This window comes from Rhinopithecus roxellana, chromosome 3, assembly GCF_007565055.1.
Source record: "Rhinopithecus roxellana isolate Shanxi Qingling chromosome 3, ASM756505v1, whole genome shotgun sequence".
NCBI classification, from domain to species: Eukaryota; Metazoa; Chordata; class Mammalia; order Primates; family Cercopithecidae; genus Rhinopithecus; species Rhinopithecus roxellana.
This window is the reverse complement of record NC_044551.1, coordinates 142,161,876-142,185,127: the sequence shown is the minus strand read 5'-3', so window position 1 is coordinate 142,185,127 and position 23,252 is coordinate 142,161,876.

Here is a 23,252-nt window from a genome sequence, read left to right as displayed (position 1 = left end):
ATTATTTCACTCTCTATATCCCCAATGGAATGTAAGTTTTATGAGAATAAGATTTTTGTCTATTTTCTTCACCATTGACTCTTTAGTGCCAGAAATCTGTCTGGCATATTTTTATTGGATGAATGAATGATTGGATTCTGAGTATGAGAACTTTGAAACTTTGAAGCTTATATACATTATATATGTATATAATGTATATAAGCTTATATACATTATATATGTATATAATGTATATAAGCTTATATACATATATATTATATATTATATAAGCTTATATATATATTATATAAGCTTATATACATTATATATATAAGCTTATATATATATTATATAAGTTTATATACATTATATATAATATATATATGTATTATATATATTATAATACATATATATATAATATATATGTATATAAGCTTATATACATTATATATATATGTAATCACTTTATAGGTTGACAATTCCAGGGCAGTAGGCTACAGCATTCATCCCATACTAATTCTGACTATGTTCTAGGTTTTAGAATATGTGAAGATGAATAAGATAGAATCCCTCCACATATAGAACTTATCAACTCATAGAACATTATATTAATCTAATTTTCTGGGGCTGGGCTTAAAAATGGTAACAGTAGAAGAGCTTCTTTTACTTATAGAAAGTGTAAGATGCTGAATTAGAATGTCATGAAACATACCCACAGCAAATCCCAGAAGAGAGTTAGTCTAGAAGTTAAGCCATTGTTTATATCAGACGTGAATGAATGCAATATTAACATATTAGCAAGGGGTGGTAACTTATTCACCCCATAGCACTTATGATAACAGTTTTTATTAAAACTATTGATTGAACCTAATGTGTTCTTTGTATATCAATATATATTTATGTCTTCAAATTACCTAGAAGGGAGCACAGGAGAAGACCAGATTTGTGGGGGATTGGGGGTTGGGCCTGAGAGAAGTCTAAATGGAGTGCAGAGTTTCATTATGAATTTTAGCCTTACCAAGGAGGTGGATCTGGGGTCAGCAGCGAAGAGCGCGAGAGGCCAAGGCACCTAGTAGATGGCATTAAAGGCAAGAGAAAGTCAAATATGGACGTGATGGTGTACCAAAGAATAATGTTTATGATTTAGGACTTTCCATAGAACTTTAAGTTCAATTCAGATATTAGACATCATCTAGGTTAATCCTTCATTGTAGAGATGAAGAAAATGAGTCCGAGAGGAATGTCTGGTGACTTGCCTGTGGTTAGTTGCTAGAGCAGTGAATATTTGACAAGCTTGGTTTTATAATAATTCAACATTCATTTATTTCTTTTGGTAGCAATCTCTGTGTTTTGTTTGAAGATTGGCCCTTCTTTTATTTAAGGGTCTGTGGTATATCAGCCCCATTCCCTGACTCCAGAGGTGGAGTAGGAGACCTCAGCCTTACCCAATCAGAACACCCCATTTCCCTGGACACACTGCTGGTCTCAGTATGACTCACCTTACAAAACTTAAGTAACGCATTGCTACTCCCAATCTTTTGATCTGAGCCAGGGAAGAAGTATTCTCTATTTCTAGTTTGACTCAAACTTGAAAGAATGAGAAGCTAAAGCTCCTTCAACCGTCTTACTATCACCAGGTAGAGGCTGTTTGTGACTGGAGCCAATGCAGAAGCAGAGGGAGCAGAGGGAGCAGGGGGATTCTGGAACCTGGTGCCAATGGAACCTCAGCATAAAGCAAAAGAGAAATATTATCACCTCTTCTGGAATTCTCAGTTACCTGAGCCATTCAGCTCCTTTTTTTATTGCTTATACATGCTTGGACTAAAGGTTGGATTTGTTTGGTTCCTTTGCAAAATAAATGTCCTAACCGAAACACTGTGGATTCCCAGTTCAGTTTTCACCTGTTTAGTGGTTGAACATGTTCCTTTGTTGCCTGACATATGGGCGGACAGTCATATAGAGGAATGTGCCTATTTGGTAAGATGAGTTTTAGGCGTAAGAGAAGGCTGTGAAAAAAATCAGTATTGTGTACAAGTTAATAGTACCAAGTCTGAAATAGAAAACCTGATTCAAATCCCACTTCTACGACCTTTGGTAATTTCCTTAAACTCTCTTCTTTTCAACTATTTCAGATGCAAATGGAGATAATAATTGTGCTTGCATCTTGAGATCATTGTGAGGATTAAATGAAATTATATGTCTATAGTACCCATCAAAGTCCAGAACATTGTAAACACTCAAAATTATGTTATGGTGATTAACATTGTATTCTGTTAACAATTGCTGAGCAGAGAAACTGGCATGGCATAATTACTGACTAAATGGCTGATGAAAAATCAGTAGTTTTGACTGGGCAAGGTGGCTCACACTTGTAATCCCAACACTTTGGGCAGCCAAGGTCGGTGAATCATTTGAGGTCAGGAGTTTGAGACTGGCCTGAACAACACAGTGAAACCTCATCTCTACTAAAAATACAAAATTAGCCAGGTGTGGTGGGGCATGCCTGAAATCCCAGCTACTTGGGAGACTGAAGCAGGAGAATCACTTAAACCTGGGAGGCAGAGGTTGTGGTGAGCCAAGATCATGACATTGCACTCCAGTCTAGGCGACAAGAGCAAAACTCCATCTCAAAAAAGGAAAAAAAAAAAGTAAAATAAAAATCAGTAGTTTTAATATGGGATCAGAAGACTTTGACCTTATTGTCTCCTTCAAAGATTTTACTTTCTGAATTGCATTCTGACCCTTTTTCAGTTTTGTAACCTTTACTGAGGCAATGTGTTTTAGGCTCTCGTTTCTCTGTATTGTATCAAAAGACCATTTAGGGATTTTATTTCCATTACTTCTATATGGTTAGGTTATTTAATAGACAACCTGTCAACTAATAAAATATGCTTAGAGAAATGGTCGATCCATTTATTTTTGTTTCTAATTTGTTCTTATATAATCTCTATAAATGCTTCTTAAAAGTTTTATTTTCAGAGATACCAATTATTTTTGACCCAATAAATATCACTGTATGCTTTGGAAATATGTATTAGAACAGACAGAAAAAAAAAAAGATCTTTCAGTGTGTTTGCACTGATTTTACCTTTTACACAAGGAAAAACCTCTTTTTGCATTAATAGAACAGTTCTATGTATTTCTTTTTTAAATTAAAGTTTATCCTTTTTTTAAAAAAATTACACTATTCAAAAGGTTGGATTTCTCTGATTATATGTTAACTGTCTTTCATCACTGTTAGCATGTACCAGAAGCACAGTTCTAAGTTAGAATGGACCACATGTTGAAGGAATGGGATAACCTAGACAGTGAGAATTTTAGTCGGTATGGTAACCTGGGACTCTCCTTGTAGTTTCCTTACTGGGTGATTAATGAGAATCTGGGTAGAAAGGGTAATTCTCAGGCAAGATTTTCCAAATACTTTTATTTCGTTCTATACAATAACTTTTGTTCATGTGTGATAGGTGCTTCTGTATGTTTGTCAGAGGCATGTAAACCAGAGCAACTCCATCCTGAATGGGGCTGGATAAAATGAGGCTGGCCTTCATTCTCATACGGTTAAGACATTCGAAGTCACAGGATGAGATAGGAGCTTGGCACAAGATACAGGTCATAAAGATCTTGCTGATAAAATAGGTTGCAGTAAAGAAGCCAGCCAAAACCCACCAAAACCAACATGGCCATTAGAGTGACCTCTGGTTGTCCTCACTGCTACACTCCCACCAGCACCATAACAGATTACAAATGCCATGGCAATGTCACAAAGTTACCCTATATGGTCTAAAGAGGGGAAGCATGAATAATCCACTCCTGTTTAGCATATCATCAAGAAATAACCATAAAAATGGTCAACCAGCAGCCTTCAGGGCTGCTCTATCTCTGAAGTAGCCATTACTTTATTCCTTCACTTTCCTCAAAAACTTACTTTTACTTTACACTGTGGACTCACCTTGAATTCTTTCTTGAGCGAGATACAAGAACCTTCTCTTTGAGTCTGGATCAAGACCCCTTTCCTGTAACACATTCAGGCAAAATTCCAATAATATAGAATCATTTTGATTAAAATAATATTGTTTATAGTTCTCCAAATAGAATAGCTCCTAAAACCCTAAAAAGAAGTCTACAAGTGACCTAGAATACAAGAATACATTTTTAGCGAATGGGAAAAGCAATGGTTCTGGCAGCCCTTCTAACAACCAGTGTTCTGAGTGAACTACTTGGATAAAAATCTATTAAATGTTTTGTCGATGCTACATAAGAGTATGATTCTTTTATGGATAGAACATTTCTCTGAATCAATGTGACCTGGTAGCTTGAATAATAGATTTTTATGAACTTAGTACATCTAATTTGGAAATTAAAATAGTGACATTCACAGTTTTGTAAATTCATCCAGCTGTAAATTCTAGGAAACATGAATAGGGTGTCTGAGAGAAAGAAGTATACTTGAATAGACTGATTTCTTCTCACAGCATCGACTTGTTCCTCTCCCCTTGTTTCTAGGTCCTACTGTAAAATGGAGAAAGAGAATAATAGTCGGGGTTTTAGCTGCAAAACATAAAATCCATTCTAGCTGGTTTTAATTCAAGGGTCTATTATGGCTTGCTTACGTAATCATCGGCAAACCTGATAAAACAGACACTTTCTGGAATGATTTTTCTAACCGTGCAGCAGAGCTTGATTACAAAGGGAATAACAGATGATTGTTTCAAGAACCTGTTGAATCAAGAAACCACAGCCACAGCTGTCAACTCCAGCCTTATAAAACCCATGCCACTATTTGCACCAGAAAGATGCATGTCATATGCTCTGCTCGTCTCCTTCTATGGAACTCAGCTTAGATTCAGTTTTCTGGGAGTATACCAATTGGCAGATCTAAATTATGTCTGGAATCCTAGCAGCTAAAGAGTATGGGAAATCTTGTATTTAGCCTTCAAGCCAATGCAGACAGGAAGGCAGACTAAAAGAGGTTTGGAATGATTGCTGAGTGAGCTGGCCACAGTATCTGCTACATGGGGTCTGGAGTTGCATGTTTTAATAATTTAAGAATCTGACTCATGACATCCTTAGAAACAGACAATTCAGATTCAAGTATTGAAATATTTGGATTATAAATATTATTTGGCAGTGGGAATAAAAGGGAGGGAGACAGATGGGAGTAAACAGAAAGGTATTAACAGAATCTGGGACCCTAGGTTTTGACAGATTCATGTTCATGAGACCACTTTTAGATTAGTCAGTTTCTATATAACTCTCTGTACTCTGCTTTCTTCATGGCCTGTCACTTGCGTAAAACATAATCTTGGCTTACCTCTTTATCTGGCTCATTCAACCTCTTAGTGGAGCATAGAAACCACTTGTCCCTTTGGATAGGACAGAAAGTTTTTTTCTGTAAGCAAGGAATAAACAGTTTTCTCTGTGGTTCTTTCATTTTTCCATATGACCAACATCAAATGCACCATCAAATACACCGCCATCCTCCCACCACCACCACTACCCAAGAAAAGAGTTAAACTTTCTCTTTACTAGAGGTGTGCACTTTGTAGATTTGGTGCTTCCTTTGCAGAGCTTGATGCTATTGCCAGCAATATCTTTTCGGGGAATGCTCAAAGACTGGTGGGGTTTGGCATCGGTATAAATGCAGGGATAGGGATCTGATGTATTAGCAAGTATATTATGGCCCCACATCAAACTCTCAATTTCCTAGCCTTGCTGAATCAGCTGCTTCTTTCCTTGACTCAAGTGGCAGCATGTGGGCAGAAACTTCAAGATGAGGAGCATCTGTTGCTACTCTTGAATTTTCGGTTTTCCCTAAAACTCAAACCTGAAACCTAGCGCACAGCTGAGTGAATAAGCAAGCTGTGTTTTTGAGTGGCAAATCACAGTGTGACTACCCCCTCCTGGAGCAGTTCTGTAGCCTTCCTCCTTGTCAGGAAGCACATAGGGTTTGTTGCCTGTGACTCCTTAAGGCTGTCTCTCTGCAGGCAGGGCTGCACTGTGAAAGAATTGAGTTGATTTTAGAATTCCCTTTTGATGCTCTTTTGATTCTAATTTTCTTTAAGAAGAACTGAGATATTGTAGCCAAAATGGGAAAAGTCATCTTCTGTTCGTTCTCCCAATATGTTCAATTATGGGGAGACGAAGAATTTTTGGCTTCATCAGAGTGTTTTGGAACAAGTATTTGCAAAGAATTACCTAGTGGCCCTTGGAAGAGGACTTCCTTGCATTTTTGTTTTCCTTAGGAAAAAAAGTATTCCAATTGTTATTTCAAAAATTCTGAATTCTGTGAATGTTTTATAAGATGTCAGGCATTATCAAAGGTCTACAAAACAGGCTCTTTCTTTGCCTGCGCAGATGCCCTTGTCCATTTAAACGATTCAGCACAGTTGACTGGGTGAGTCAATTCCATTAATGTCTGCTATTTGGTAGAAAATAAGTGGTCATTCGAGTCTAGTAAAGGACAATAGTTATCTTCTAACAGGGATTGGCAATATTAAATGTTGGATTTAATTGCTGGAAGTATAAAAGTGTATGTCAACTGGATAAATGGTTTTCCAAGTGAAGAGAAAATTCAGATGGTTAGAAATGCTTTCATTTTCAAACTTATAGTCCTCAAGTTAATAAAATTTAAATTTAATAAATATATTTCCACATGAATGTAATGCTAAAATAATTTGTCTAACACCAGGATATGCTGTTGCTATCAGTTCTAATGGCATTTGTTACAAACATGCCTTACCTAAAATGTTTTACAACAATAATTTCTTTGTCTATTAGTATTAAGTGAGTTTCTTTTGAAATAGCCTATGTAGAGGAGGGTTGAGGGTTTTATTTGCTGTTGTGGGATACTATCAATACAGTATGAAACATCTACTTTTTGAAATTTTAAATCCTGTTCACTTGTTATTTAGGTGAATTGGGGCAAACATTCTGCATCTGTTTTCTCATAGGTAATCTGGCAATAATCTGAAATTAAAAATTTTCTGGACAATTAAATGTAGTCATTGATTTGCTGAATAACAATTTATGGGACACCTACTCGGTACCAGGCACTAAGCTGCTATTTTGAAATAAGATCCATTACTGCCGCCAAGAAACTATAATCTAGAATATGAAAAAACACTTTGGAAACATGGACAGTGCTAAACAAATACATGTAGTTACTATTTAAAAATGTAAAGGCAGAAGTAAAACTACTTTAAGACAAAATATTCAGTGGTATAGTCTTAGAAATACCTTAAAAGCAACTTTTCAATATTTGATGAGTTTAGACAGTGCATTGTCTTAAAGAGAATCCCTGCTTTTCAGAGACTTCATCACAAGTAACTATGATGATAATGTTTTTCTAATCCAAACTCTATCACATGACCCAAGCAAAACCTTGACTATCTCACCAATAACTCATTTACAACAAGGCCACGGACTGTTTTTTCTAATCACAGCCTCACTTGGGTTTTATAGTGTTTGAAACATACAAATGTGGGGGCCATCTTTAAGAAAACAAATCTAATGCCAACAATACTTTAAAGAACATCAGATACCACAAACAATAGAAAATTCAAAAATAGTGCTGTAGTAATTAACTTTCTCTAATGATGTTTTCCTGTAATGTTGTCTGCTTACCCCTTGATCACCTCTTCTACAAAAATCATTTTTAAAAATCACTTTCTGTAGACACAATAGAGTTTAGTCTCTTGTCAAACATAGCAAATTCTGATAAAAATTGATAATTTTCTTTTCTTTTCCTTTTTCTTTTCTTTTCTTTTCTTTTTTTTTTTTTTTTTTTTTTTTGAGATGGAGTCTCACTTTGTCACCCAAGCTGGAGTGCAGTGGGGTGATCTTGGCTTACTGCAACTTCTGCCTCCTGGGTTCAAGCGATTTTCCTGCCTCAGCCTCCGAGTAGCTGGGATCATAGGCATGTGCCACCACACCCAACTAACAACTTGTATGTTTAGTAGAGATGGGGTTTTGCCATATTGGCCAGGCTGGTCTCGAACTCCTGACCTCAAGTGATTCGACTGCCTCGGCCTCCCAGTGTATTGGGATTACAAGCATGAGCCACCGCTCCCAGCCTATTGATGGTAATTTGGAAATGCTTTTTCAGCTTCACGGTTCCTTATTGATAATGTTATGTACAGCTTTAGGGTTTCTGTCAAGTTTAGGAAGACTTCTACCAAGTGTCTTTGGAATGTGAGAATTTGGGAGAATTTGGGAGTATTTGGGAGAATTTTCCTTGGTCTCATTCATTTTTAACCTGCTTTCTCTTCTGCTACAATGTACTATCTGCCAGGCATTTGCGTACAAGTTTATATCCTGATTAGGTCTCTGTCCCTGCAAATATGTGTTGTGAAACTGGGTGAACTGGTGTAGCTAGGGGTAGAAGTACTCCTGAAATTCATTTCTACACTGGGGTGTCCATCAATAATTTAACCATACATGGAAATGATTGGAAGGAACTGTGTAATATATCTCATTAAATCCAAGCTAACCATATCTTCAACTCAACTTCCCCTTAATAGGATCCCCCAAATCTCCACAACCTCTCTAATGCCACCCACATGCAGGGAGAGTAGAGACAGTGGAAGGAGGAATAGAAAGAGATAAGTAATTGTGAAAACCACCTTAAAACTGTAAGAATAAAAAGTACGAATGACCATGCAAACACACTGTTAGAAACCCTTTCCACCTCCTGGAAGGGCTGTGAAAGGAGCCTGTGCAGTCAAAAAAGACCTAAAACTATGCTTCATTATCCAGTGGTAGATTTGCCTCTGTGCTTGGTGTAGGCATTTCTTTACAGAGCAGAATATTTATTGGATGGGTGTTATCTTTGAAATAGTGTTATATAATTGTAGCATTTTAATGTGACAGAGTCATAGGGTTCTATTTTCCCGAATAACACCTTTATTTCAAATATTATCTCGATCAGCTACTAGTTTGTTTTGAAGCATTTGTTCTTAATTTATTCACGTAGACATCACACACGCTGGATACTGTGCTAAGCTCTGCAAATGATCAGAGATACAGAAGAGTTATCCACTACCCTCTTGAAATTGTAGTTAGGTTTATAATAGAGAATACAGAATTTCCAAACTCATATTATCATTCCTTGGAACTCCTAACTTTTATCTGAGATTTTATGAATAATGCAGAAAAATCACTGTTTTCTGAAATGTCTCTTAGTATTTTTCTCAAAAACCAGTGGCACACTTCTAATAGTCTCTAACATTCTTTATTTTCAAGTGAATTATGCCACATCTTACTACCAGTATGCAGATTTCCCAGGCTGTCTCTCTTTCCTCCATGTAGCTTTATAATTAAATGTTTATAGCTATGTCCCTTGGCAGAGACTGATGAAGGACAAAAATCTTTGAACATCACTGACAGTCTTAAAATGCTGTCTCATTACTAGATCCATGGGGCTGTCTAAGCACCTCATTTTCTTGCCATGCTTTTTTCAAGCATTTCCAATATGTTTAAGATATTTTCCTTTTGTATTTATTTTATATATAATGGTAATCACCCAGGGTCCTCTCACATGTAAGTTGGTGAAGTGTAAGAAAGTCTGAACTTGAAAGTATGTGTGAGGACTGTTGTGGTGAGATTGTATTCACACAGGGTAGAGAATATCAAAAGTTATCACTAAACAAGGGGAGAAATGCTAAAGTTTTACCCACTCTTTTTACACTGGCAGTTTTAAACAGTGCTTCACATTAGAAAATAGAACACTTAACCTCCGAGGGAAGTATGTTCCATTAGGTTATATCTCCAAAGTATGGAACAATTCATTTCCAGGAAACAGGTACTTGAACAAGAGGCTTTATGAAAGTTATTTTTTCCAGACAAAGTCGTATTCCCACTTCCCATCCATTTACAGGAAGAAAAGTCTTAGTAGGGTTATAATGAATAGTTAATCTTTACTTCCATTTATTAACACTTAAGAAATATTCAGATCTAGCCTCAAAGTACTCAACCATGTAAGCAAGAACAACTAATGGTTTACAACATAAAGTTCAGAATCCATTAAAAATTGTAGTCTGGTCATTAGGTGATGAGTGACAAAAGACATTTAAAAAATGTTTTGAGGCATTTTAAATAACACTAGACTAGACGAGAATAGTTTGTATATAGAATAGTGATTCACACCGTTTTTATATCATAGATGCCTTGAGAATTTTATGCAAGTATAGATCTTCTTAGGAACATGCACACACAAAAAATTTAAGGGTTTCATTGAACCCTATAAGTCGAGTGTCTATTAGTGTTTGAATCTTTCTTTGCCCTGGACTTGCTTTCTAGTGCTTCTTTCCTTAGGAATCCACATGCAACATGATGACTGCGGAAAACCGAGAACACTTGAGAGTAATGGAATCACATAGCATACTTCTGAATTTCATGAAGCATTGGATTTTGGTATGAATGAAATCGACTCCTGTATTACCAGTGCCACTGTCTTTCTCATGACCTGGTAAAGGCTTGCTTTGGCCACCGGAATAGCCTCTTAACTGTTAAGTCTGTTACTTTTCTTGCATCTTCCACTTCCTGTCACACTGGCTGCCGAAGCCATCAATCCAAAATATTCATCTCACAATTGGAACCTTCACTGCCATCTCAATCTCATAAGCCCAAGCCCTGTACCATGACCTTGCATCTTGCCCCAGGGTATCACTCCAGCATCACATCCCACAGTTCCATTTTCCTCATACCCTCATTACATGCTCAATAATTGCACTCCACTATTGCAGAAACTTTTACAGTTCCCTGAAACACAACATCATGATCTATAATCTTCATTCTTTGCCCATTTGCTCAGACTCGAGTTTCATCTCTTGCTCCCCTTGTGAACCATTCCTAATTCTTCAAAACTCAATGCAGAGTTCAGTTCCAGTGGGAAACCCTCCCAGACAGTGCTAATCATTTCCCCCTCTGATTCATGGTATCTTGAACGGGGTTCTAGTGTTGCTCAATAGGAGTCAAATAGATATTTTTGAATGAGTGAATGAATGAACACAGAGAAGATGGGTTGCAAAGCACTTTTTTTCTTTCTTGGGGAACATTGGTTGTCTTGTGAGGTGAGAGCACAGGGTACATATTGGGATGCTCTAGACAGCTTCTCACATGGCCCCATGCTACCACTTTTTGGTTTTCATGCCCTTGTGCAATCCCCTTCTCTAGAGTGTGGGCAGGCCTCACTTCTAATGTATATGATGCAGCAAAAGTGATGAGATGAGGTTACCAAAGACTGACTTCATTATTGCTTGCATTCTCTCTCTGACTCTTCTTGCTTCTTGCTCTGTTGAAGCCAGATGCCAAGTTGTGAGCTGCTGTATGGAGAAACCATGTGGAAAATAACTGAGAGTAGCCTCCAGTCAATAGCCAGGGAGGCTACTCTCATCATCATGTTGACATCCTGCCAACAATCGTGTGAGTGAGCTTGAAAGCAGATTCTTTTTCAGTTGAGCTTTGAGAGGAAAGCAGCCCCAGGTGACATTTTGAATATAGCCTTGAGAGAGATACTGAGCTGGAGAACCCAATTAAGCCATTCCTGGATTCCAAACCAACAGAAATGGCAAGATAATACTTGTTATTTTAAGTCACTAAACTTTAGGGTAACTTGTTGTGCAGCAATGTTACCAATACGTGTGTGGTGGGAGATAAGACCAGAAAGACAGTTTGAGTCTACATGGTGAAGGGCCTTGTATGGCGTGTGAAAGAGCAGTAGGCAGAAGAATGTCTTCTCACTACCCACTCTCAAGATGTTCACTTCCCAATTCCTGACAACTGTGAATGTATTAGGTCACATGGCAAGGTGGAATTCCGGTTGCTCCTGGAATTAAGGTTGCTAATGAGTTGACTTTAGAATAGGAAGATTAGTTTATCTGGTAGTCTCAATGTAATCACAGGGGTCCTTATAATGTAATCACAGAGGGCCTCGAAGAGGAAGGCAGGAGAAACAGAGTCAGGGAAAGAGATGTGATGTGATGATGAAAGCAGAGGCCAGAATATTACAATTTCTGGCTTTGAATTTGCAAAGGGGCCATGAGCCTCGGAAGAAACACAGTCAACCTCTTGAAGATAGAAAAGGCAGGGAATCATTAAAAAGTCAGGAAACAACAGGTGCTGCAGAGGATGTGGAGAAATAGGAACACTTTTACACTGTTGGTGGGATTGTAAACTAGTTCAACCATTATGGAAAACAGTATGGCGATTCCTCAAGGATCTAGAACTAGATGTACCATATGACCCAGCCATCCCACTACTGGGTATATATCCAAAGGATTATAAATCATGCTGCTATAAAGACACATGCACACGTATGTTTATTGCGGCACTATTCACAATAGCAAAGACTTGGAATCAACCCAAATGTCCATCTGTGACAGACTGGATTAAGAAAATGTGGCACATATATACCATGGAATATTATGCAGCCATAAAAAAGGATGAGTTTGCGTCCTTTGTAGGGATATGGATGCAGCTGGAAACCATCATTCTTAGCAAACTATCACAAGAACAGAAAACCAAACACCGCATGTTCTCACTCATAGGTGGGAACTGAACAATGACATCACTTGGACTCGGGAAGGGGAACATCACACACCGGGGCCTATCATGGGGAGGGGAGAGGGAGGAGGGATTGCATTGGGAGTTATACCTGATATAAATGACGAATTGATGGGTGCTGACGAGTTGATGGGTGCAGCACACCAACATGGCACAAGTATACATATGTAACAAACCTGCATGTTATGCACATGTACCCTAGAACTTAAAGTATAATAATAATAATAATAATAAAAGGCAGGGAAATGGATTCTCTCCCAGATCTTGTAGAAGAAACACAACCCTTTTAACACCTTGATTTTAGTTTGGTGAGATCCATTTCAGATATGTGATCTGTAGAACTGTAAGATGATAAATGTGTCTTGTTTTAAGCTAAAAAAAGAAAAATAATTCTAGTTCTGCTTTTATTGTACCATACTTCAATTTTTGCTGTTTACTTATTTGAATTGCCAACTAGATAGAGGGGGTTTCTTATGACTAGAAAGGTTTCTATCTTCAGAGCCCAGCACCACAACCAGTGCAGTGTAGGTGTAAGCTGCAAGGCCGTTGAATTGAGAAGTGCAAGCATTGTCTTTTGAAACTTTCAAAAAAGTCTGTCTTATGCTTAATAATAAATTCTTTATGTGGAGAAAATGAATAGCAGCATTTTAATTAATTGTGTATTCAGACATGAAATTAGTAAAATAGCAGTAGTTTTTGAAAATCGTCTGAAGCCAATGTTATAAAATGAATCCTTAGAAGGAAAGAGCATAGATTGCATAGATTCAAGTAATATGACCAGAAAAGAAAAGATGAGGGGAAAAAGAGAAAGAAAAAAAAAAAGACATGTAGATGAGCATCTTTATGTAATAAATTGGCAAATATTTTAAAATACTACCTCTGGGCTGGCCCCAAATTCCTGATGTCAATTTAAGGTGCAGGAAGTTGACAAATTAGTGGTGATTTTTATCTCAAAGAATCGTGTACTTGACCTACTGAAGCTTGCAGATATCACTTCAAAATAACATTTGAGACATTTTCTAATTCAACTGCTCTAATTACTTAGCATTAGAATTAGATAATCATTATTATTCTAATTTTAAAGGCTATCCTTTGTCTTTTAATATATCTTATTCAGTTATTTATCTCAGACCATTTATTTCAAGAGATGGTTGTTTTATCCGTGAAATACAGCAGCTATTTTTAAAACTTTCTACTGATAAAAAAGGTCATTCTTGATATTTCTAGTAAGTATATACATTTATTCTGTTATAACTATAAGATAAATGCCATTTTATTTTGTAGTTAATTATCTCTTTATTTTGACTTTTTCATGTTTCCTGGAGATATTTTCCTTTATGCATTGTTACCTTAACGATGACAATATTCTAGTTTGTTGAAATAATTAAGTACAAATCACAAGAAAACAGGAGTAGAAGAAATGCTGCTGCACTGTTAGTAAGGCACTTGTTTCTGTTTTGTTTTCAACATCAATCTTACGTTTTCTCAGTATATATGTTAATTATTTGATACAAAAACAATAAATCACATCACTGAAAATAGAAATAGAAATGACATCCTAAAATTTTATTTGGCAATAACTGGTGTTATTTTGGAAACAGGGTTAATAACAAAAAGCAAAACGTGATAATCAAATAAATTTAGAAAAGTGGAAGAATAATATTTGTGGAGTTTCCATGCACTGGGAGAGTAGATTAAGCTTTAGAATGGGACTTCAAAATAAGTAGTTGACTTTTTTTTCACATATGTGATTGCATAGATGATGTGTATATATAGGAATATGTATATATATGTATGCATCTATAAATGTGAATAAATATAATTACATATAAACAATATATGTTTTATATAACATATATAAATTATCTTTTTATATAATATATAACCTACATTAATATCAGTAAATTACATAATAGTATATGTGTGTATACATATATGTGTGTGTATATATATATATCTCTAAGAAGAGAAACATCCATGAAGTAATTAACTTTAAGTGAATTGAAACTTTTTTTTAACATTTCAGAAATCAAAGCCTGCAATTATGACATTAAGATAATATGTATGCCAATCACCATGACACTCAGTTTACCTATATAGCAAACCTACACATGTATCCTGGAAACTCAAAAAAAGTTTAAAAAATGTGCTGCAGTTACTTGATTTATCAGTTTTAAGTAATTTGTTCCTCTGAAATGTGAGCAAATCAGGGCACTAAAGCTTTCTCCCTTCTTCCCCTACTCCGTCTCCTGTTTCTTTGCTATTGATTCAAATTATTTCTCTATTGCAATATTCCTGTTGCTATGCTTTAATTTGTCCTTGAAAACAGTGGCCCAAATCAAAAGCTATTGTACTTTATATGAGGGTTTCTCTCATACTGTAAAATATTATTTTCTTCTGGAAATAGAGAAAAAAATCTATTGCTTATATGTGAAAACAAGTAAAATTCATGAAACAAAACAAAACTAAAATAATCACTACATAATTACAGGGCATAATTACATGGTAACAGCTTTGTCAGAAGCTGGGTTCTTAGAGGTCTCAGGAAACATCAGTGCCCCGACCTAGAAAGTATTTATTTACTCTGTGAATGGCAGCAGGTCCTTTCTCCTCTGAGGGTAGGTTGTCAACCGATATATCTTTGAATCGATACCATTTTGAAGGAGTCACCAAGTTAATTTATCCTTATAGTGTCTCCTGTATATGGATTGACAGCTAGGCAGACAGCAAGAGTGTAAACCTGTGTTTCTTAAGATAAAATAGTTGGTGGGGAATTCTAGGCCGCTCTAATTATTATCACTCTAACTTAAACATAATGGCAGGTTGCCTTTTGATTCAGACTCTGATGGTGTAAAGGAAATGAAACAAGCTTTCAATTTCCTGTTCACAGAGGATTGAATTGGCCTCACATAGGCAAAGCAGGGACAAGCTTTCAGTAAAACTGATAGAAATAAACGGCTTAATTTCCATTTAGCCATAATTATGATTATCATGCTGATTAATCACAGGCCATGTCTTAAGTTTCTCAAGATTTAGGGACAGGTGAAATTGAAATAATATCCTTGATCCATTATTGGGTGTTAATGATTCTAAATGGAATTGGTCCTCTTGACCCTTCCCTTGTCACACAGGAAAAGGTTCCTGCTTTGTCCTCTTGAGCCTTGTTTTGTTGGAGCATCTGCTTCCATTGGCTCTGACAGGAGCTCTTTCCTTAGGGAGTCCCATTCTTGCCTTTTTCCTTCTAATTATTCAGACTGTTTCCCTCTTTCGTTTAGCTACGTGCATCAAGCAAAGCTTTATTCAGTGATTTCTCTTGAGATAATGCTCTGCTGGCAACTCACCATCGACAACACAAATGTGGCAGGAAGTCATCTAACAACTTGAAACTGTAAAAAAGTAGAAAATATACCCATGAAGCCTAAGCAAAGAGGATATCCATGTAGTAGCCTTCTTGGTGTTTCAAAGATCTTCCAGAAAAGGGACTTTATTATCTTGCACATAGTGGGTGCTTAAAATATACTCTTTGATAATACCAATGATGACTGTTGTAGTTGTGCCTCTTTAAAAGGAAGTACAAGGTAATCATTGTGGCTTTCCAGCTGCTGAGTTGGGCAGCCTTTCAAATTTGTTTGCTGGTTATTCAATTTTCCTAAATATTAGCTGCACATGGAATAACCTGGGGAAGTTTAAAATATTGATGCCTGGATCTCATCCTCAGAGACTCTAAGTTACTTTGGCTAGCATGTAGCCAGGACCTTGGGATTTTAAAAACCTCCTAGGTGATGTGTACATGCTGGCAAGGTTGAGAATCATTGTCTAAATTGCATTAGCTGGTATATGCTGGATGCTTTGGTGCCAGCCCTGTGCTAGGTGCATTACATATGGCATCTTGTTTGCTCAGCAAAACAATGCCATGTAGTTGCAATTATTACCTCCATTTTGCAGATAAGGGGAACCAAACTCAGACAGGCTCAGTGACTTTTTCAAAGTTACATGGGGCTGGTGAACAGTCAAGAAAGGATTTCAACCAGCTCTGTCCACAGTTATATGCTGCTGACCATCTTCATTGGCAGGTTTTTGACCAACGTAGAACACATGGCTCGTTACATGTTGCACATGGTGTGAGGGAGATTCCTTTGTTACCAGGAGGTTAAGCTGGCTAGTGTTTTCCAACCTTTCCTAATGATGAGAATTTTCTGGAGTTTCCAAGCTTCTTCCCTGGAAGCTGATTCAGCAGTTCTGGATTGGAGGTCCAATAATTTTGTTGTTGTTGTTTTTGTTTTTGTTAGCAAATGCTTTGGTTGATTCTTACTGTAGAGAAGCTGGGGAAGCTCTGGAAGAGATGACTGGTGAAGAATCCTGGGATTCTGTGATGCATTCTCCAAATCCTTCTAAGGGAAAGCTGGAAAACTCTGTGGTTCTGAATCCCAATGAACCAGCAGTGACCGGAATAACCTTTACACCATGTTCCTTTAAGTTGCAGGCTCTGCATATTACCTTGGCCTCATGTTTACGGTCTCCTCTTCCTGCATCCATCCTGGCAGTGTTGGGACCAATGCTCTTTACATACTTTTGGGCCTGCTTCATCATTTAAGTTCTTTCTTCTCATCTGAAGAGCTGACTTTGCTCATCTATGCCCATCTTACCTCTATGCTCTGTGATGTCAAGTTGATAGCTTGAAATTGGCCATGATAAGAGGTGTTCATTTTACTTTTTAATTTAAATCTTACAATAGAATAGTTTTATAGGTACAGACAAGTTACAAAGATAGAAGAGAGATTTCTCTTATACTCTTTGGTGGACATTTTTACAACATAAATATCAGCAAATGCTAAAATTAGGACTCTGCCCCATTTCCCATACACCATCCTGAAGCCCATTTTCAAACATTTAAGGCACACCACTATTTAAGCTTTCAGCACCACCTACAGAGAGTGTTAGCATTGATGGCTGGAAAAGGAAAAGTTTCATTAGATATTTTCAGATGTTTTGTGTTTGTAAGATTCTCACTTAAAAAAATACACAAATCTAGGAGAATGTGTACTCAAAGGACAGGAGATGGAATGCAATGCTGATTCTACTTGATAAATATTAAACAGTAGTGAACATACTGGGAAAAAAGCAAACGATATCTGTATTTTATATTTTATATATCTGAAGAGAAGAACTGGTAAATTTGATCTGAAAAATTCTATAAGCATCTATTGGCTCAAACTAGGCCTCTAGGTATAAAGCACTTATTTTTTATGGAGTGTTTATATAATTAGAAGCTTCACTGCAACTCGTGATAAAATTTTGCTTCGTATTTACTTCATATAGTTTAATATTTTAAAATTTCTATCTAGGAGACCTATGGACTTATGACTTATTCAAATATTTTAAGGATTTTATAAAGTGTTTTAATTTCGGAAACAAAAATCATTGCCAATTACAAAAGCCATATTACGTGTCACATCAATGTGAGCTTTGCTAAATCTAACACTTCTCAGTCAAGAGCAAGGCCAGGTCTCACTTACTCCAGAAAGCATTTCCTGCCCACTCCAGCCAAGAATGTTCCTTCCTCTTTCTGATCTATTACTGCTTTTCCCCACAAATTGTTATTTGGTACTTAACATCAGAAGACCTGTTGCAAGGTTGTCTTTCAGCTGTCTTAAGATAGCTTCTGTTTTGTTACAGATCTTTAGCTTTGATATTTATCTTATCATGTGCATTTGTTTCATTTTTCTTGCACAGATTTCCTAGAATCTTAAATTTCCTTTTGTCTTTGGAAGAGATTTTAAAGGTCATCTTTCTGATACCTATTCAGTAATATCCCCTTACAAAATCTCCTCCTTGCTACTATTTAGTCATTGAGCCAAGGTGGGCTTCAAGGGCATGTGACCTGTGCAGTTCCCCAGGACTCCTTGTTCAGGAGAACCCCACACTTGATTTAATGCTCTGCAATTGTGTCTGAAATTCTTAATAATTTGTGAACAATGGATCCTGAATTTTCACTTGGCACTGGGCCTGCGAATTATGTAAGCAGTCCTGCATCCAGCTGTTGATCACTTGAAGACATTAATCACATTTTTTCTTTATAAAAACCCCATTGCTTATCATGAAATTGGTGCTCATTAAATATTTTCTAATTGACTTGGCTTGGTGGCTCACACCTGTCATCCCAACACTTGGGGAGATTGAGGCAGGTGGATTGTTTGAGCCTAGGAGTTCAAGACTGGCATGGGCAACATAGTGAGACCCTATCTCTAAAAGACCTCTAAAAGAAAAAAAAAATTTTTTAATTAGCAAGGAGTGGTGGTGCACACCTGTGGCCCCAGCTCCTTAGGAAGCTGTGGTGGGAGGATTGGACTTGAGCCCAGGTGGTAGAGGCTGAAATGAGATGTACTCATGCCACTACATTCCAACCTAGGTCACGGTGTGAGAGCTAATCACAAAAAAAAAAAAAAAAAAAAAAAAATCTGATGGTATGGAAAAGACTTCCTGCCAATCTTTGCTGACCCCACCAAAAAAAAAAAAAAAAAAAAAAAAAAAAAAAAGTCTAAGAATGTGTCCAATCTCTTTGGAGGTAAAATATTTCACAGGGGTAATGGGTTTTATTATGCAATTAAATGGTTGATGTTAGCTATAGAAAATGAGACTTTTTAGGTAAATAGACATGTTACATTATTTTACAAGGTAACTAACATTAAAAGCAACTTTATAGTACTAAAAATTAATGGTTTAGGCTTTGTGCATAACTTTAGTAACAATAATTTACATTAAAATATAATAACAATGTAGGAAAATCCAACTGAGATTTCTTGTCTCATTTTCACTTAAGCCTGAAGGTATAAAAACACCAGTTGGCAAATGTAGGTTTTGAATAATCAAATAGCAAAGCCTAAAACAGTCCTTAATGTTTGTGAAAGTAAAGAAAAAACAAAAGAAAGGAAAATAATTTTTACTAGAGATCCAAACTGAGCTTGTACTGCTCAGTGGGAAACGTTAATCAGTTCATTATTATGTTTGTTATTTTCCTTCGTTGTGTAAGTGAGCAACATTGAAAAATAAAATAATAAGCAAGAAGGTGGTCTTGGGTCTGTATTTGGAAAACCAACAAAACATCCACTAGCTATTTGAAAGCTAAAAGATTCACAAAATTGGAGTTTTTGATCACTGTATTTTAATATTTATATGTAGAAGTGATAAGCATGTATGATATGAAAGAAAAAGACTCACTGGTATTTAAGGTGCTACCTAAAATACTGAGCTAAGCAGTTTTATTGATGCTGTATACATACTAATAAAACAGTCTCCTTTTTATAACTGAGACTTTCATAATTGAATGGGAGGAAATACTTAATCATATTACTATATTGTTGTAATGGTGTATTGACTTCTTAATGTGAGATATAATACTTTTTTATGTTTAGAAATGTAAGGAAACAAAACTCTTTGATCTCTATATGTTTTGATACTGAGGCTATCTATACATAATAGTACACACTTTAGGAACAAATAGGGCATTCCATTGGCAGTAATTACTGTATATCGAGAACTTGCCCCTTCTGACTGAACAGGCAGTTTCTATTCAAAAGACCCTGTTTACCAAGTAGTGAGTCAAATTGTGTTATTTTTATCCACTCAAGTTCCATGCTGAGAAATATTTCAGAGTAAGTGTTCAACAGTGAAGAATATAAAGAGTTCTACATTGATGTGTACTTTACCTAAAAAGAAACTCTTTATCTGACTCTTGCAAGATTTGAGCTTTTCAAGAGTTAGATTTCATGTGCCATGTCTGTAGTTAACTGAATTGAAAGGGGCAGCATTCTTAGTTAAAAGCTAAGGTAAAATTATAAACTAATTTTTGGTTTAAACATGAGAGATTAATAATATGAACACATGTAAAATTGATTGAAAAATGGCAACTTTAGAAAGCAGTTAAAGTTTCTCAGATAAATCATTGCATTCTGTTTTAAATTATGATTCATATATACATCAACTTCTTTGTTAAATTGTAAGTTCTAGTGGGCAAGAGTAATATCTACACAGTTTTGCATATAGCATATTTGCTAAAATATATTTATAAGAGGAATTATTGAATTATTATAAGTGTGGTAAAAACTAGAATAGCATGATTAAGTTGCTGCACAGTTCAGTAAAGAGAAAAATCAAAACCATTGGCAACATGTGAAAAAGATGCCACCAGAAATGTCAAAATGTTCACTTGGGCTTTCTAGGGATATATTATTATATGAAATCCATCAAGTCAAAGCTTTGCTCATTTCCCCAAGAAGTGTATATTCTTTAGAATTGGCAGAAAAACTCCCCCACGCTAGCAACCCCACACTAAGTATCTCAGGAAATTGAATCCTCTGGACCACACATAATCTACAGGTCAAGCCTGTTTTTCCACTGTTATACATCTGCAATTTCTATCTTCTGAATATGTTTGCAAGCCCATAGAATATATTATTTCAAATTGTATCTATAATAGCTACTTAATTTCTGGAGGTTATGCGCAAAGTTAGGCTCCAAAGTAGTAGGTTGGCTGCTCACGTGCTAGTACTAGTGTTGGAATCTTGCTAATTTTCACGGAAAGCTGATCCATGCTAAGGCAAAAGTGGAGGGCAGAGTCCAGACCTAGGCAGGCATTAGGACAGAGATCTCTTTCTACCAGGCCCAGGGACACATTATTTCACCCGGTGGAGCAAGAAAAGATAAAGCCTGAAGGCCAGATTTCTGGAAATGCTATATGAAATTTGAAAACAGACTTCCTATGAAATGTAACATTTTCTCATTAAACTAATGACGGGAGAACAGCTGTTGACTTTAGTTCAGTGAGCTTTGGGGTTTTCTCTTATTACATTTTTCATAATATACAAGTGTTAGTGTTAGGATAAAATCCTGGGCTTGCAGTTAGGTGACCTGAATTCAATTCCCTTTGCAGCACTAATGGGCTGCGTGGTTTTCATCAAGACTTTCCTCTGTCATGCTTCATTGCCACTTATGAAATAGGGACAGTAATAAGGTGTCTTTTAGAGATTTTGTAATTTTTGTTTTAGCTGTTCTATTAACACGGAAACAGGTCTGCCACTTTTATTAGATGGTTTCTTGTCCTTTTCTAACTCACGCTCTCTCTCACTCTAGACACTTGTGTGTTAGTTTGCACATGTGCACACTCACATTTTTTGTGGCTTAATGGAAAATATTTGTGGCTAACCTTCCACGCAAAGGTGTTCTAGTCTTTAAGATCATCTAAAATGTCTTTGTGTGAATCTTTATGTAACATTTTTTCAGTCACAGTGAGTTTATTTGATTTTGCAGTTCATGTTCCCTACTCTGTATTTATAGGTATACACTGCACACACCCTTTGGTCAAATCGCAGTTTGCAGATTGTTTTTGCTCACATCGGAGGGTCCATTAGTGTGCTTTGGTTCATAAAAGTCTGCATTGAGTTTGTAGGAAATGTTTAGAGAATGTGACCTTTAAAACTAAATTTACCCTAGGAGAAAGGTAGTGTGTCAGTAAATCTGTGGTTACACAGTAATTTCCTTTTTATGAAAAAATTAGACTAATGCAAGTGACTTATTTATTTTAAATGATGTAAATTGATGATTATAATTGCATACATTCTATTTCACAGTATGTAAAAGAAACTGAGTATTCTATGATTTTAAATTTATTTTATTTTTTAAACCCAATTTGCATTCAAAATGGTATGGTGAATTGGAGCAATTCCTTAAAATCCATATTTTTACAGATGGTAAAAATGGAGGATCTTTAAGCTGCCTGGTTATTAAATTTAAAGTCAAGTCTTCTGACTAGATTGCACTGTTTCTATTAAAAAAAAAAAAACTCAGTGAACTCTATTGTTCTAAACACTTGATATCTTCCCATTGTGATGAAACTGACCTAGTTCCATTTACCTGGGATTCAACAAAGCTTAATGAAGTGTTGAAGTGGTGAATTTATCAAACGACATCAACTGCAAATTTTTCAAAAATGGTAAAAATAGGACATAAACTACCACAAAAAATGGAAAATACGATCAAAGACTGTGATGCGGGCAGCGGGCTGATGCTTATGGAACTTTTTGGTCTTACTACCTTTCCCAGTATCCTGAAGCAGCTGTCTTGGTAGAATGGTGGAATGGCCTTTTGAACACAGTTACAGTGCCAGCTAGGTGCCCTTACCTTGCAGGGATGGAGAAAGGTTTTTCAGGAAACTGTGTAGGCTCTGAGTTGACATTCAATGCATGGTGCTGTTTCTCCCATAGCCAGGATTCATATGTCTAGAAATCAAGGGGTGGAAATGGAAGTGGCACCACTCACTACTACCTCTAGTGATCCACTAGCAAAATTTTTGCTTCCAGTTCCTGTAAACTTATGCTATGCTGACTAGAATTCTTAGTTCAAAGGGAGGAATGTTTCCACCAGGAGATGCAATGATTTCATTGAACTGGAAGTTACGACTGCCACCCAGCCACTTTGGGCTCCTTTTGTTTCTAAATCAACAGGCAAAAAAGGAAGTTACTTTGCTGGCTGGAGTTATTGATCCTAACTATCCAGGGAAAATAGGACTGCAACTCCACAACAGAGATAAGAAAGACTATGTCTGGAATACAGGAAATCCCTGTCATGTGATTAAAGTCAGTGGAAATTTACAACAACTCCATTCAGGCAGGACTACTAACGGACCAGATCCTTCAGAAGTTGACATTTGGATCACT